The sequence below is a fragment of the Gossypium hirsutum genome, chromosome D02 (assembly GCF_007990345.1).
Source record: "Gossypium hirsutum isolate 1008001.06 chromosome D02, Gossypium_hirsutum_v2.1, whole genome shotgun sequence".
NCBI classification, from domain to species: Eukaryota; Viridiplantae; Streptophyta; class Magnoliopsida; order Malvales; family Malvaceae; genus Gossypium; species Gossypium hirsutum.
Window position 1 is genome coordinate 5080980 of NC_053438.1, and position 17794 is coordinate 5098773.

Consider the following 17794-nt stretch of genomic DNA (forward strand, 5'->3'; position numbering starts at 1 on the left):
CCGAGGACGTAGGCAAAATTTGCTGAACCTCGTTAAAATTCTAGTGTTCTTTATTTTTGTTCTGCATATTTTGCAAGTGTCATTGTAGTGATTTATTGTGCTATTAAATTACGATAGAGGGATATTCTGGCTAGGAAAGATCTGGTATGTAAGCGATCCTCGTGATCCACCTCTCTTTCCTGGGAATTGAACTTAGTGTGATTTTTCAGTACAATAATTTTACTCTTCACACGCTTCCGCGCAACAGACATTGTATTGCAAATTTCTTTCAAATCCTCTTATGTAAGCTTCATTGCCGATTATCTAATATTTTCTTCAATCTGAATCAATTGAATGTAAAAAAGTTGGAAATGCTGCAAACCGGTCCTCAAACAACTGAGCTTAATTAGATAATGCCTTTCGTTTAATGACTCCCGGTGTCATAAATCTTGCTTAGTCTTTGAGTGCTAATTACCTATCTTGTCTGCCCATATAAAAGAACTTATCTTATAGGTAAGAAAATATACAAAGGGAAGGCAAATCCTTTTCCTGCAACTTAAGTTCTAGGGGGAAGTAATATAAACAATCAATTAAAAAAAAAGACTGCATGTTGTTCCATAGTTATGGAAAAAATGTTGGTATATTACTTTGACCTGTCTGGTGTAGCTGCCAATCTTGGTCTCTCACCCCTGAGCTACTAGTCCTTTGCATCTGCAATTCCCCCTGGTGTTATCTGAAAGACGTGCTTCTGTCAAGGAGATAACTGAAACAAAAGCTGTTGTACTCTGACACGAGGATTTAAATCGCGATCCTAATTGCATTTTTTTTTATTGTAATGGAGGACATGACGAATGCTAATATGACAACTGAAACAACCCAAATTGTAAAATAATGGCTGCAACATCAAATTGCTGCCACTATTTAAATCCCTGCTATCATGATCTGACGATCGGGGGTTAAATGATCTGAGGCAATCAGAAAATTCTAAAATAAAAATAAAAATAGTGACAATGAAAGGATATTGCTTCAGCTTCTGGCAAATTTGGAGCATCAAACACCTTGCACACGCGCTGTTCACCTTTGCCTTTCCTGAACATCAACCTTATCGTGGCTGCATGTGCTAGCACATGCCCCCCGGCTGGTTTCTTTGGGTCTGATATAAATACTCCACCCCCAGGGTCGGCAATAACTGCAACAAATTCGCTGTCTTAAAGATCCCTTGTTCTGCAGTTGTAATTCTGCCAATGGAAAATATAAGTAAATAGGTTAACCAGACTGATTCGAGTACGTACCTTGGTTGGTCATGTAAACCGCAACATTGAATTCTTCAGCTATTTTTGTCAATCGGGAAAGCATCTGAGCCAATTTTTGCTGCGAATGAAAAAAGGTTCATTTGATTAAAGAGGGTATAATCTCAAACATACATATTTAAGTTGTAATAAGGTTTTTTCAAGATAATACCTGGCGCTCGGCAAGTTCTCCTCTCCCGGTGAAATCTACTCGAAAAAGAGCAATAACAGAATCCACAATCTGAAAATACGAGCGTATAAGAACATCATTAAACAGAGTCCATGGTATCAAGCATTATTGAATGATGTCGACAAAGCTCACCAGAAGTCTGAATGGTTCTTCAGACATTTTTGCTGCCAAACCCAGAAGCAGATTGTACTGATGCTCATACGTGTAGGCTCGAGCATAAACGATCTTTGACATAAATAGAAAACAAGGAATATGCTTAAAAATCTATTTATACAATTCAATTGATTATATATGGATATTGAAGCTTACATTGTCAAGAACAGCTCCTGGATCCATCCCAAATCTTTCTGCTATTGGTATAACTCGATCCGGCCGGCTACAAGTGTACGTAGTTAAAAGAGAACAAATAAAGTGAATTTAGTGGGATACTAAAAAAAAATAGAGTAAACTACACCATGGTGACTCTAAAATAGGATCTGTCCTATTTTGGTCACTCCAAAATATATATATATTTAATTTGATCATTCTAAATAAGATAATTGTGCGAATTAGTCACTGATGTTAAAATTTTTATTTTTTAATGGATTGCTGATATGACGCATTAGCACATTGAATGACTGACACGTGCTATTTTTTGTTGACTTTTGACTAAAGTTTAGGGAGCTCCCTATAATTAATCCAAAACTTTTTCCCCCTAAACTTTTTAGAAAGGTCCTAAACTTTAGTTAAAAATCAACAAAAAAAATGACATATGTTAATCACTCAATGGACTAATGTGCCACATCAGTAATCTGTTAAAAGAAAACAGAAATTTTAACAGAAGTGACTAATTCGCACAAGTATTTTATTTAAAGTGACTAAACTGGAAAAAAAACATTTTAAAGTGATCAAAATAGAACAAATCTTATTTTATAGTGACCATATGTATAGTTTATCTAAAGTGAATCTAGTTGGAAATACTTTGATAATATCCTATTCTTAGCTACTTCTTAAAGAAGAGAAAATAAAATGGGAAAAAATATATGTAAAAAAAAATCATCTTATTCCTTGAATTTTCAAAAATGTCGCCGCAGAACAAAACAATTATTTGTATATATGCGCATTTAGCATTGTCCTAAATAAGAACAAAAAGGATACAAAGTTCCTTCAGTATCAATGTAAGCAACTTTTCCACTCCCTCCACGCATGTTTGTAGGAAGCTATAAAGGCAATAATATTCCAAGAGCCAATTTGAACAAATTAAACCCCCTTCAAATCAAGCCCATTAATAAAAGACGCTTCGAGTATATTAAAAGTAGGTTAGCTCTATTATCTTTTTCTTTCTTTTATCCCCAGTTTCTAAGAATTAATAAAGACTCACATTAAATCATGGATCACAAAGGTGAGATTAAAAACCTGTGTGGAAACGCATAGAGTATGTGCCAGCTGAGTTTTACCGGACCTAAATCAACATTGTAGATTAGCACACAAGTTAATCATGCTTAGGATAGGGATGAACCAGCAGGTAGATGATATTATTATTTAATATCTATAAGAAGAAAATGACAAACTATATGCTATTGTTCTTACCTAAATTCTCCAAAAGCTTCTGTAATAGCCGAAGTTTCTATCCCTCCTTTAAAAGTTAGTTATTAAAATCATTTTCAGAGAACTTTAATCAAAATAAATGTACATGTATTAATATATAACTTGTCTCCCGTAAAAATAAAAGCACTTTCCACCCAACAGTTCATCAAGGGCTTGGCTTCCAGTTGTGATGCGAATCACAGATTTTCTCTACAAAACCAAAAACAAGAATGCCCAAAAAGCGTTCAGTTTTAACATAAACATAAACTAAAAATGTGAAATGAGAAAATAAAATTAAAACATGAAATTTGAACTTACTTTTAGTAGAGCATCGCTTCCAGTGATATAACCAAAGTTCTGAGTAAATAAAACATGAACAAGAAAAAGAAAAAGAAATCAGAAATTTGACGAAAGGAAAAAAGGACCAAACCAATGAGATGAATTCAACTAACCACTATCTTCTCTGCTGCTTCACAGATCTTATCGACCTTAGCTTCAGATAAACCTTTGATTCCAGTCAAGTTCTGTAAAAAAAATGAATACAACAATTAAAAAAACAGTTCCCGCCATAATACTAAAAACTCCAAATATGTTAATTAAATTTGAATTTACCTTCTTAGTATGCATCATCAATCCGTTACAAGTGTATATCCCTGCATCTTGAAGCTTTTTCACGTCTCCGGCATTGATTCCTGCAGTTATCACTGCACCAAAAAAAATTATTGCAATTCAAATCTAATATACTTATATAATTACTAAAAAACTATTATCCCCGTTAGAAAATGAAATATCTGATGACAGAACAAAGAGAAATGTTCTTATTCTTATATTTCCAGCGAACAATTTGCAAATGATATCAACGAACAAATGCTTATATATTGCAATTTACAACCGAGTTGAAACAGAGAATATCGCAGATCTGAATCTCAAAACAATGAAAATAAAACTTCTACAATAGCATACTAGATCAAGCTAGTTCACTTAAAATCTAAAAATCTAGACATTGACAACTCAAAAATCTCGAAAAAGAACAACTAGCGATCTACGTAGTCGTTCGAATCGCAAGCATAAGACTATAATGAAGATTTAAGAAAGCGTGCAAGCTGATACGAGAAGATGGAGAAAGCATAAACAGCAGAAATTATTCAAAAATTTTCACAACAAATTAAATGCTAATTTCAAATACCAATAGCAGATCAACATGGAATCACAAACTTAAAACAGAAACAAAGAGACAATCTGGAGATTCAAAAATAGTTTACATTTGTCAATGGCTTCAAACAAATCCTCTTCATCGTCGATATCTTCTCGCTCCACCAGCTGTAATTGACTCGCTTCTTCGGCTCTGCTTTACGTGCAAATTTCAACATACCATTTAAAAGAAAGGAAAATGGAAGAACTCGAATTTGAAAAAAGAAATGCTGAAATTGAACTTACTTTAGAGTACCAATCATCTTCGTTGCGGTAGAGAATATCTGTTCGTTTTTTTTTTTGGCGTGCAAGAGAGCAGAGAAGGAGATTTGAAATGGGAGTGTGAATTAACGAAGAACCTGAGAATTTTATAATAGGGCGGGAATAGGGAGCGAGAAGAGTAAGACTGTTAAATTCCGTTAAAACGGCCTTGAGATCCGCGTTTGGACGTGTTGGAGAGAGCTCAAGAGAGTAGGGCAGTTTGATCTCTATGGTAGATAAATGAAGCGGGTATGATGTTGCCAGGTCAGCATAGTAAATGGGGTCCACTTGGGAGGAAGAGAGTTCATTTTGTTTAAAATGATTTTTTTTTTCGCTGGTTCAATCTTCTCACGAATAAGCAAACGTTGTGGGTGAAAATGCTCCGAGTTGAATACAAGGTTATGGATGTATGTCAAAATATTTCGAGGGGTTAATGTTCTTTTCTTTGGAGATCCCTTTCTAAGGTTTGACCACTTTTATGTCGAAGCCTTACTTGGTCAGTTGACGATGGCAACCTTATTAAGGTTTGGACAGATAATTGAATTTCGGAGATTGAGTCTTTAGTCAGTTTTTGTTATAACATTGAGTTTATTTATGTGCCTACTATTTTAAGGGAGGTTTCGTTGGCAGTTGGAATGGGAATTACTTGTGTTGTTTTTGTTGCGCGGAAGCGTGTGAAAGAGTAAAATTATTGTACTGAAAAATCACACTAAGTTCAATTCCCAGGAAAGAGAGGTGGATCACGAGGATCGCTTACATACCAGATCTTTCCTAGCCAGAATATCCCTCTATCGTAATTTAATAGCACAATAAATCACTACAATGACACTTGCAAAATATGCAGAACAAAAAATAAAGAACACTAGAATTTTAACGAGGTTCAGCAAATTTTGCCTACGTCCTCGGGCACTACCAAATATATTTCACTCCAAAAATACAAGTGAAAGTTTACAAATAGGGAGAGAGAACAATTGCCTTAAGTAGAGAATGGCAAGTGTGGGATGAAGAAAGTAAGAAATGGTTAGGCCTATTTATAGTTGAGGTTCAAGGATCAACTTGCAATGTCCCTATACAATTAGGGACCAAAATTGCAATTATCCCATGCCAACTTTTAACCCAACTTGCCAACCAATCTTACTTTCTACTTTCGGTGCCTTTCGGTGCCAACTTTCTGCCACTATTCATCTTTGAAAAGTCAAAGATTGTAGGTATCCAATAATCTCCACCTTGAAGATTTGATTAGGATAATCTTATCTTCACACAATTCTTTCTGCCTTTGACAACAATACTTGATAGTGCCTTCTTCAACTGTTAAACTTGCAGGATATTGATCAAGTTCAAACAATGTTCGAACTTGGTTGTTGTTACCACCTTGGTCATCATATCTGCGGGATTATCTGCAGTCTTGATCTTCTGAAGACAAATTTTCCCCTCTTCAATAATTTCCCGCACAAAATGGAATCGTACGTCGATATGTTTTGTACGTGCATGATAGATTTGATTCTTTGCTAAATGAATAGCACTTTGACTATCACAATACACGTTAATATGCTCCTGAACCAACCCCAAGGTTTTAGCCATACCTTGTAACCAAATAGCCTCCTTTACAGCCTCTGTTACAGCCATGTATTCGGCTTCTGTGGTTGACAATGCAACTGTAGACTGTAGTGTAGACTTCCAACTTATTGTTCTCCAGCAAGTGTAAACACATAACCGGTGGTTGATCTTCGCTTGTCCAAATCACCGGCATAGTCAGAATCAACGTACCCAATAACACCTTTACCAAGTGTATTATCCTGCTTGAACAGTAATCCAACATCCACGGTCTTCTGAATATACCGTAGAATCCATTTCACAGCTTGCCAATGTCCTTTTCCAGGATTATGCATATACCTGCTCACTATACTAACTGCCTGTGAAATGTCGGGTCTTGTACACACCATTGCATACATCAAGCTACCCACTGCATTAGAATACGGAACTTGCAACATGTATTCTCGTTCCGTATTCGTCGAAGGAGATAGTTGTGCAGAAAGCTTGAAATGAGAAGCCAACGGGGTACTTACAGGTTTGGTCTGCTCGTTCATGCCAAACTGCTGTAGTACTTTCTTCAAATACTGCTTCTGAGACAAGCTAACTCTGCCATGAGCTCTATCTCTACATATTTCCATGCCGAGAATCTTTTTAGCTTCTCCTAGATCTTTCATCTCAAACTCGAGATTGAGTTGAGTCTTCAATCTTTCAATCTCAACTTTGCTCTTAGATGCTATTAGCATATCATCAACATATAAGAGCAAGTATATGAAAGTTCCTTCTTGTAGCTTCTGAAAATACACGCAATGATCAAATTTACTTCTTGTGTACCTTTGCCCTTTCATGAACTGATCAAATCGCTTGTACCACTGCCTCGGAGATTGCTTCAATCCATAAAGCGACTTTGTCAGTTTGCAAACCCAATTTTCTTTTCCAGCAACCTTGAATCCATCTGGCTGAGTCATATAGATTTCCTCTTCCAAATCACCGTGTAAAAACGCGGTCTTCACATCAAGCTGAACTAGTTCAAGATCATATTGCGCAACCAAGGCTAGAAAAATCCGAATAGACGAATGCTTCACAACTGGAGAAAACACTTCATTGTAGTCTATTCCTTCTTTCTGAGCATAACCCTTTGCTACCAATCTAGCCTTGTATCGAATTTCATTTTTACCAGGAAATCCTTCCTTCTTTGCATATACCCATTTGCATCCAATTGCCTTCTTTCCCTTGGGCAGTCTCACCAACTCCCAAGTCCTATTTCTATGAAGAGACTGCATTTCTTCATTCATAGCTTGCTTCCACTTTACACCATCAGAGTTACTTATTGCTTCTGTGTAAGTGGAAGGAACATCATCATCTGCAATTAGAAGTGCATAGGCCACCATATCATCAAAGCGAGCAGGCTTACGAATCTCTCTTCTTGGCCTCCTATATGCAATTGAATCTTGTTGCTGTAGAAGTTCTTGGGTCGAAACTTCTTCATCATTTGTTCTTTCAATATTAGCTAGATCATCATTAACCTTTTCAAACTCCACCTGCTGCAAAGTACTACTGGTTTTGTCATCCTTTTGTGAATCCTCGTTCTTCATCATGGTTGATTCATCAAAAGTTACATCTCTACTGAAAACAATCTTCCTTGTATCAGGACACCAGAGACGGTATCCTTTTACACCACCAGTTATACCCATGAATAATGCTTTCTTTGCTCTTGGGTCTAACTTAGATTCTTTTACATGATAATATGCAGTGGAACCAAAAACATGTAAAGAATCATAATCAGTAGCAGGTTTACCAGTCTACATCTCCATAGGAGTTTTTCCATTTATTGCAGCTGATGGCAATCGGTTAATTAGATGGCACGCATATGTAACTGCCTCAGCCCAAAATTCCTTGCCCAATCCAGCATTGGACAACATACATCGAACTTTCTCTAGTATAGTCCGATTCATGCATTCTGCCACCCCATTCTGCTGTGGTGTATCTCGAACAGTGAAGTGTCGCACAATGCCCTCATCTTGACATACTTGTAGAAATGGATCATTTTTGTACTCAGTACCATTATCTGATCGAAGTCGTTTGACCTTTCGACCTGTCTGAGTCTCCACCATCTTCTTCCACTTCAGAAATGCATCCAAAACTTCATTTTTTCTTTTCATTAGATACACCCATACTTTTCTTGAATAATCATCAAGAAAAGTGACAAAATAGTGCATACCTCCCAAAGAAGCCACTTTGGTAGGTCCCCACACATCACTGTGAACATAGTCCAGAATTCCTTTCGTATTGTGAATTGCTGAACCAAATTTTACCCTCATCTGCTTGCCCAGAACACAATGTTCACAGAATACCAATTTGCAAGAATTTGCACCTTTCAACAAGCCTTGCTTCGCCAAAGTCTACAAAGCTTTTTCACCAGCATGTCCCAATCGCCTATGCCATAACCTGGTAGCCTCTAAATCTGCATCTTTCGCAGAAGCTGTTGATGTTGATCCAATAATTGTACTTCCATTTAAATAGTACAAGTTATTTCTTCTAGTGCCTTTCATCACCGTCAATACCCCAGCTACTACCTTTAGTAATCCATCTCTCAAAGTGATTGTGAGCCCTTTAGATTCTAGGGCCCCTAATGAGATGAGATTTTTCTTCAAGCTAGGTACATAGCGAACATCTGTCAGAACTTGGATTGAGCCGTCATGGTTCTTCAATTTGATTGTACCTACACCCATTGTCTTACAGGCACTATCATTGCCCATAAAAACAACTCCACCTTCTAGTTCTTCAAGACTAGAAAACCAGTCCTTATTAGGACACATATGGTAAGTACATCCCGAATCCAATATCCACTCATCCGTTTGACATGCCATTGCCATGCCAACCAAGCTAAAGTCTGACTCCTCATCATGCTCCGCTACACATGCATTAGAAATAGACTTGCCCTTTTGTAACTTAGGACAATTCTTTTTCTAATGCCCTTTCTCACGACAAAAGGCACATTCATCTTTGGCGGGTCTCCCTTTGGACTTACCCCTTCTACCAGGTTTGCTGCTGTGTGAACGACCTCTTACTGTTAAGACTTCTGCAGTTGTATCTCTGTGATCTCTTTTATCTTTCTTTCGAGTCTCAGGTCTATACAACGCACTACAGACTTCATCAAATGTGATTGAATCTTTCCCATGAAGCAATGTGGTGGTAAGATGATCATATTCATCAGGAAGGGAATTCAACAACAATAATGCCTTGTCTTCATCTTCAAATTTCTCATCCAAATTTAGCAAGTCTGCTAAAATTTTATTGAATGAGTTCACATGGTCATTCATCGACATACCGGGTGCATACGTGAACTGAAAAAGTTTCTTTTTCATATAAAGCCTATTTTCAAGACTTTTCGTTAGAAACTTTTCTTCCAATGTATCCCACAGCTTCTTCGCTGATGTCTCCCTCATGACGGAGTACTTCTGCTCTTTGGCCAAACATAGGCGGATTGTACCACATGCCTGTCTATTGATCTTGGCCCACTCCTTGTCATCCATCTTGTCAGGTTTTTCTTCAAGGGCTATATCCAGCTCTTGCTGACATAAGACATCCAGGATCTCACACTGCCACATACCAAAATTATTGGTACCGTCAAATTTCTCTACTTCAAATTTTGCATTTGTCACAGTAGTCCTTGCTGATGACGATGCTGCTGCCATTTTTTCTCCTCAATCCCAACTACTGTATACGTGAACAGTACCGTATATGTGAAAAGTACCGTAAACGGTCGTATTCCCCAAGTACGAACCTGGCTCTGATACCAATTGTTACGCGAAAGCGTGTGAAAGAGTAAAATTATTGTACTGAAAAATCACACTAAGTTCAATTCCCAGGAAAGAGAGGTGGATCACGAGGATCGCTTACATACCAGATCTTTCCTAGCCAGAATATCCCTCTATCGTAATTTAATAGCACAATAAATCACTACAATGACACTTGCAAAATATGTAGAACAAAAAATAAAGAACACTAGAATTTTAACGAGGTTCAGCAAATTTTGCCTACGTCCTCGGACACTACCAAATATATTTCACTCCAAAAATACAAGTGAAAGTTTACAAATAGGGAGAGAGAACAATTGCCTTAAGTAGAGAATGGCAAGTGTGGGATGAAGAAAGTAAGAAATGGTTAGGCCTATTTATAGTTGAGGTTCAAGGATCAACTTGCAATGTCCCTATACAATTAGGGACCAAAATTGCAATTATCCCATGCCAACTTTTAACCCAACTTGCCAACCAATCTTACTTTCTACTTTCGGTGCCTTTCGGTGCCAACTTTCTGCCACTATTCATCTTTGAAAAGTCAAAGATTGTAGGTATCCAATAGTTTTGTTGATAATAGCATTCTTTCTTACATTGCAAGCATTCCACCTCCAAGTCCTTTAGTTGGACAAGATGAATTGATCTCTAATTGGTCCGCTAATGGGAAGTTCACTGTTAAATCTACTTATAACTTTCTTATGCAAAATTTTTTAAATTCAGAAGATAACAAATGGAAGCTGGCTTGGATTTTTACTGGCCCTCAAAGAGTAAGACATTTTCTTCGGTTGGTGCTTAAGGAACGCTTGCCGACCAATGTCGAACAATGCGGAAGAGGTTTGTTTGGTGACCTTTCTTGTACCCTTTGTGGCAATGTTGAAGAATCTATTATTCATGTGCTTCGAGATTGTGGTAATGCACGTGAAGTGTGGAAGCAGGTCATCCCTTCGAGGGTTTTGCTACAATTTTTTTCCCACCCCGTTGATGGAGTTGGTTTTAGTGAATTTGAGGAATGCATTTGATTTAGTTTTCACGGAAGTTGACTGGCAATCTTTATTCAATATTATTTGTTGGAATTTGTGGAAACAAAAGAATTTGTAGGTGTTTCAAGGGGGAGCTTTTAATATATCTCACATTCTCCAATCCTCGTGGTGATGGGCAAGTTTCATCAAACATAGGCCTGAAATTTCTGCATGCAACATTATGAGCAAGAGACGATGTCGAGTGTGGAAGCATCCACCTTCGGGTTTCATTAAGTTGAACACGGATAGGGTGATGGATCCTAACTTGGGGTTAGCTTCAGCGACAATTGTGGCAAGAGATGACTTTGGTACATGGCATGAGGGAGTTGGGAGAAACATTGGCAGATGTAATGTAGAGTAGACTGAGTGTTGACACCATTTTTTTGTATAAAAACGGGGTCAACTTGGATTTTGAAAACGAAGGCGAAAAAACGGGAGTCCCCACCAATCTTTTTGAGAAGGTGCGATTGGATCACCTTGAAAAATGGTTGTTTTTAATAAACAGTTTAATTTTATTAAAACAACGAGTTTGGTCCACGAAATTCAAAAAAATGGGTTCGGGAGTCGGTTACGTACGAGGAAGGATTAGCACCCTCGTAACGCCCAAAATTGATACCTAGTTGATTAGCTAATGTCTTGATGTCGAAAATTGAAAACTTTGAAAATTTTTAAAAATACGATCATTGTATTAAAATATTGAAATTTTTTGAGAAAAGAAACATATTTCACATTATTCGAGAAAGAGAATCATATCCAGTAAGTTAGGGCACAATGTCTCGAATTTCCGATATGTAAAAATGCTCATTTAAAAGATATTTAGTTATCTCGGATTTAAAAAAGGGATCACGACCAGTAAGTTAGGACACGATCTTTTTAATTCCCGAGATTGTTTAAAACTTGAGTTTGAAAGGATTCACGTATTTAGATTTATTGTGAAAATTGAAACCCAGTAAGTTAGGGCACGACTCCCTCAAAAATCTAAACATTGAATATTGCCTTTATTATTTTAGAAAAATTTTCGTCCCGGGAAAACATGTCATATCCAATGCGTTAGGACACGACGTATTGAATTCCCGATAACGCTTTTATTTTTTGAAAGAATAATCTCGATTGTTTGGATTCAACGAAGAAATTCGGAACCCAATATGTTAGGGCTCGATTCTTTCAAAGATCCCAAATACCGATTATTACTTATATTTTTTAAAAATTCTTTTTTGAAACCTAAATAAAAATGGGTATAATAAAATGATGATGATATAAACAAAATGATACAAACAAAGGCTACGAAGTAAAAATAAATACAGAGACGAACTAATATAATACACAATCATAAGCATATTAAAACATTCATTCTAAATAATGAAAATGTAAATGAAGAAATAAACAAAGAAAATGTATAAAACTATAAAAATATAAAAGATATATATATGAGCTATAAAATATGAAAATATAAGTATTTACATATATATGAGTAGATTATAAAATATAAGATTGTACATTATAAGAACGTGTATATGTACATAAATATAAAAATTCTAAGATAAAACAATGTGCATATATATATATACTTATACAAATTAAAAAATATATGTACGTACATATATTATAAAAACTTATTCACATATACATACATACTTGAAATTGTAAAATAATAACAAGAATATGTATATATAAGCATATGTGAAACATGAGATGTACGCATGTATGTATATAGATACGGATGGTAGAAACATAGGCATATAAATATAAATACTTAAAATGTGTATATAAATACATACATATATAAATTATAGAATAGATAATATAATCATGTATATATATTATTAAATATTAGACACATATACGTGTATATATATATAGTAAGATTTGAAGTAAAAAAGACAATAAAAAAAACAATATATCACATTCAAATGACAAAATAACCAAAAATAAAGAAAAAGGATTAAAATGCAATTTAAACTAAATTGACAGGATAAATTAAAGAAAAAATAAACCAAATGTAGGGACTAATTTCAAAGGCGCGAAAGAAGTGAAGGATTAATTGGGGAAATATCCCGAACCAACCAGACGGCGCCGTTCCAAGGAAGTGCATGTACATGGTCTGGGGATTAAATTAAAACAAAAGGAAATTTTGCGGCCGAAATTGAAAATAATAAAGGAATCGCATTGAAAACGCCATAAAGGCGCAGGGGCTTATTGCCCAAATATCCCCTCAAGCCTAAACACGCGGATCCCTTTGCTGGAGCGGGTCGAATTTTCGGGCCAGGAGCTAAACGACGCCGTTTTGGCATTTTAAGGGGCTGAGCAAAACGACGCCGTTTTGCTTCCCTATTTAAACCAATTTTTTTAAAAAAACTTTCATTTTTCTTTCTTCTTCAAAAAAAATCCCCAAAAATCCTCTCAACTCTCCCCTTTTCTCTCCGAGCGACGGCCAAGGGTCCGACCGAGAGCCACCGCACTGGCCGCCGGTTGCCGGCGCCGGCGCCGCCGTTCACGGCGGCGGGGAGACCAAAAGTTTCCCATTTTCTCTCGGATGACTCTCCTCGGCCTCCTGAGCGCTCCGGTGACAGCAAAAAAGGTAAAAGGCTTCTCCTTTTTTTGTTTTTTATATGTTTGTGTTAAAAAAGAAAAAAATAAACTTGTAAAAAAAATGATAATAGTAACAGTAAGTAAAAAAGAAAAAAGAAAACTGAGCAAAAACGGTGATGCTAAACCTTTTTTTTTATTTCTGATCTTTGTAAAAATAGGGCTCCTCCCTCTTTTCGGGTTACATTTAGTTCGGCCTTTATAGCCGATTATGTTGCTTTTTTTCTATTGTATTCTACTATTCTTTTGCCTCTGTTTTCTTCTATTGTTTTGTCTTGTTTGCAGGTTTTGGTGAAGTCAACGGAGACGGAAAGCTTCCATTTTGGTGCAAGGCGCAGCTGGCGGTGGCAGACCTCGGGCGTGGTGCACGCTGAAGGCGCACATGGGTAGCAGCGGCGCGAGGCAAGGGCAGGGAACCCTAGGGTTCCCTGTGCTGTTTAGTTTTTGGGCCCCAATGGGCCGTTTTATGGACTGATATATTTTTTATTTTTTTAGTTTTGTTTCGGGCTCGGGCTAAATTGGGCCTCTACATTGAGTTTTGGGCGATTTACGATGGGTTCCTTCCAGCGTGGAATGTTAATTGGGCTAATATTATTGTCAAAATGGATTGCAATCAAGCTATGTAGGAGACAATGAGGGTGGTCATACAACAGACTCCAAGAGAAGCCAATGTAGTTGTGCATACACTGGCTGGGATGATGAGAGCTTTCCCTTATGGTCCTATAATGTTCCAGGAGACTCTGGTAGGAGTTGTAGGGCAATTACGATTGGATGTTCGACTTATGCATGATGGCACTAGAATAATTTTGTAATTGGTTCCAATTTTTTTATCTACCAAAAAAAAATGATCACTAAAATTTCTCAGAAAATCTTTGGTATATTATGAATGTAGTTTCTAAACCCTATGAACAATGTTAGGGTGATGGGATATGTTCTATAGGGTTTAATAAAATATTAAAAGATAAATATATAAAACAAATAGGATATATGATGATTTTTTAACTCTACTTGAGAAGTTAAAAAAAACGCATTATCAATATATCAAATACTAACCCATAAAAAATTTCGAAAAAGTTACAATATCATACATTTAAAAGGAATCCCTTAAATTTTGAAATGAAATATTTTTAATGTTTGGATAAACTATTCAAATGATCACTTAACTATGCTCGCGTTCTAGTTTTACTCACCTAGTTTTAGAAAATTTTAATTTAGATATTAATGTTTGAATCCATTTCTATTTTGGTCACCCATTGTTAAATTGATAACAAAGAGCCTTTTTCTAATGGGTACAAACATACGTGATCAAAACAGTTAAAAAAGACTTTTCGTTATCAATTTAATGGCAAGTGATCAAAACAGCAACGAATTCAAACGCTAATATCTAAATTGAAAATTTATAAAGTTAGATGACCAAAACAAAAACACGAACATAATTAAATGATTATTTGTATAGTTTACCCTTAATGTTTTTACATGTAAATCTGTCCACCATTTTTGCCACAGTGGCTATTCTCTTGTCCTCAATGGTTAAGTGCTTCTCACTTAACCTTGACAAGTATCAGATGAATATAATAAACTACCATAATGTTCCATGCCTGCCATTATTATTTTATTAATTTTAAATTGAATGTATCAAACATCATATTAATTAAAAAATCATTAAAAAATTAGAGCTTGGTACATTGTCAGATGATAATTAGGAGTGTAATATAGCCAAGCCTAAATATTGTCAGGCTCAAGTTTGACTTGAAATATTCAGCTCGAGTTTGATTGAATATTTATTTTTAAATTTGAGTTCGACTTGAAATATAATTAAGCTACTCGAACTCGATTAAACTTGTTCACCTTGTTTTATACTCGAACTTGACTCAATAATTAAGCTTAAGGTTAATAATTTTTAATTAAATATTTTTACTTTTAAAAAATAAGTCCTCGTTATATACTCATATTTAAAATATATTTTAAAACAAAATTGCTTTTTAGAATTATTTTATTTTATAAAAACATTTTTTAAACATGAACAAACACTTTTAAATAGATATCTAAAAATATTTTTTACTAACTAATAAAATACAGTATTAAATAAGGTGAAGAGAAATTATTTTAAAAATCAATTTTTTAAATATAACTTTGAAAACATCTTTTAACATATTATTTAAAAACAATTTACAAAGGTAAAGAGAAATTTAAAAACATATTTTAAGATATTGTTTAAGATAAATAGATTTGAAATATATTATAAAATAAAAAATAAAATATTTAAAATAAAAATTGTTAAAAATATTAATATTTACTATAATTAGACCTGATCATGGGCATAGTTGATGCAAAATTTTAAGCCCAATATTTAGGCTCAAGCTCGGCTCGAAAAATGAGCCTAAAATTTTACTCAAGCCCAACCCAAATAAAAAAATGCTAAACTTGAGCCTGACTCGGCCCGCCTGTATTAAATTTTTTTATATTATTTTTATATAAAAATAAATTTAAAAAACATAATACATCAAATACACTAAAAAGAAATAAAACAAATGTTTCCTAATAATAAAACAAAAGTTATGCAACATCCAAATAATAACAACAAAATAATGGTAATATAATGGCAAAATGACAACAAAACAACAACAAAATTGCAACAAAACAACAACAAAAAAATTTAGGCAGATTCGGGCGATTCCCAAGCCAAAAAAATCTTATCCAAGGCTCAGCCCGTTTAGAAAACAAGTCATATATTTTGTCTAAATCTATTTTTCGAGCCTATATTTTTTCTCAAACTCTTCCACTTTTCAAGCAGACCTCCAGACCAAGACAAATAGCCCGACCCATGACTAGATCTAACTATAATTATAATAATTACAATTATTTTCAAATGTAATTTACTATAATATTAAAATTATTAATATTTAACAAAATTGTTTAACTACCATGAAATTACAATGTTTAAATACTCCATATAATAAGACATTCCAGTAATGTTCTAAAACTTATAAAAATAATAGTGAATATGTAGTATACTGATAGTGTATTTTTTTTGTTCCATAAGTTACTTTAAAAAATTGACATGTGTTATATATATAATCATTTACTAAATCCTTGTACGACATTTGTCAATTCCTAATCATGCTTGTGGAGTTTAAAATTTTCAATAAGAATGTACGAAATATTTTCTAAGAACAATATCTATTTTTTAATTTACTTTAATTTTATTAATACCATGTTAGTTTAAAAGAAATGTTAAATATATAGTTTAAATTTTTTTTTTAAATACGTTATAAAGTACATAATAGATAAAAATAATATAATATAAAATATTATAAACTTAAAAACGGGTTGGGTTAGGTCAAATTCAGGCTTTGAATATTCAAGTTAAGCCCGAACCATATTTTAAACGAGACTAATTTTTTATCTAAACCCATTTTTCTGGATTATCTTTAAAAACAATTTATTTAATGATAAGTAGTTTAGCGTAAAAGTGAAGAAAAAAATATAATAGTAAAAATTTAATAATAAGATTTTAGGAGTTTGGTCGTTTGAAGAAACTTTTTTTTTTTGGGTACACATAAAATGGAAATAAATATTTTTTATGGAATTTAAAAGTATACTACACTTTTTATTATGTGATTATTTATTTATTTTTACAAATTTTATAATAAAAATGAATTAGTATCACTATCACAAGATTCGGGAAAATCAAATTTTATTAATATAATATATAAAAGAAAATGACAATAATGGTTTTTTTTCGAAACTTGACCCAAAAAAATATTAATTATGAAAATGACCTAAATACAAAATATTGTACAAAAATGACATGTTTCTTACTGTGCATGCCGATTCTAGCATTCTCATTGGCGGCACCATCCCATCATCATTAAGCAATCATTAGCTTTTAGAAAATTTGTGGACTGTCAGATAAATTGGCGATGCTAGATTGAAGTGTGATTATTTAATACGTTTAGGGACATGATGAAGCAATTATCTATTTTAGATTGTTTGAAAAAAAAAGGGTGAGTATGGCCGCACCAAATTAAATGTTTTCTTTTTTTAGTCTATTTACATGTTAGGTCTGTTCCATTTTGAAATTAAATTTAAATAGCTCTTACAATATAAGAATAATAAAAATAAACCCTTCTCATTTTTTTATTTTTTTAAAAATAAGCTTAAAAATTATATAAAATTCTTATTTAATTATGAAAATGATCTAGATGCAAAATCTTGTACGAAAATAATTTGTTTCTTATAGTGCATGCTGGTGCTGCCATTTTTATTGGTCGCACCACCCGTCACCATTGAGTAATCATCAGTTTTTTTTAAAAAAAAATTTTAGTGATGTCGCTAGATAAATTGGCAACACCAGACTGAAGTCTAATTATTTAAAACATT

The 17794-nt window shown here is 34.3% G+C and overlaps 1 pseudogene; it reads right to left on the minus strand.

Moving 5' to 3' along the window:
• Positions 1-373: 373 nt before the first annotated feature.
• LOC107927723 (meiotic recombination protein DMC1 homolog) lies at positions 374-4478 on the minus strand (annotated as a pseudogene).
• Between the last annotated feature and the right edge of the window lie 13316 nt (positions 4479-17794).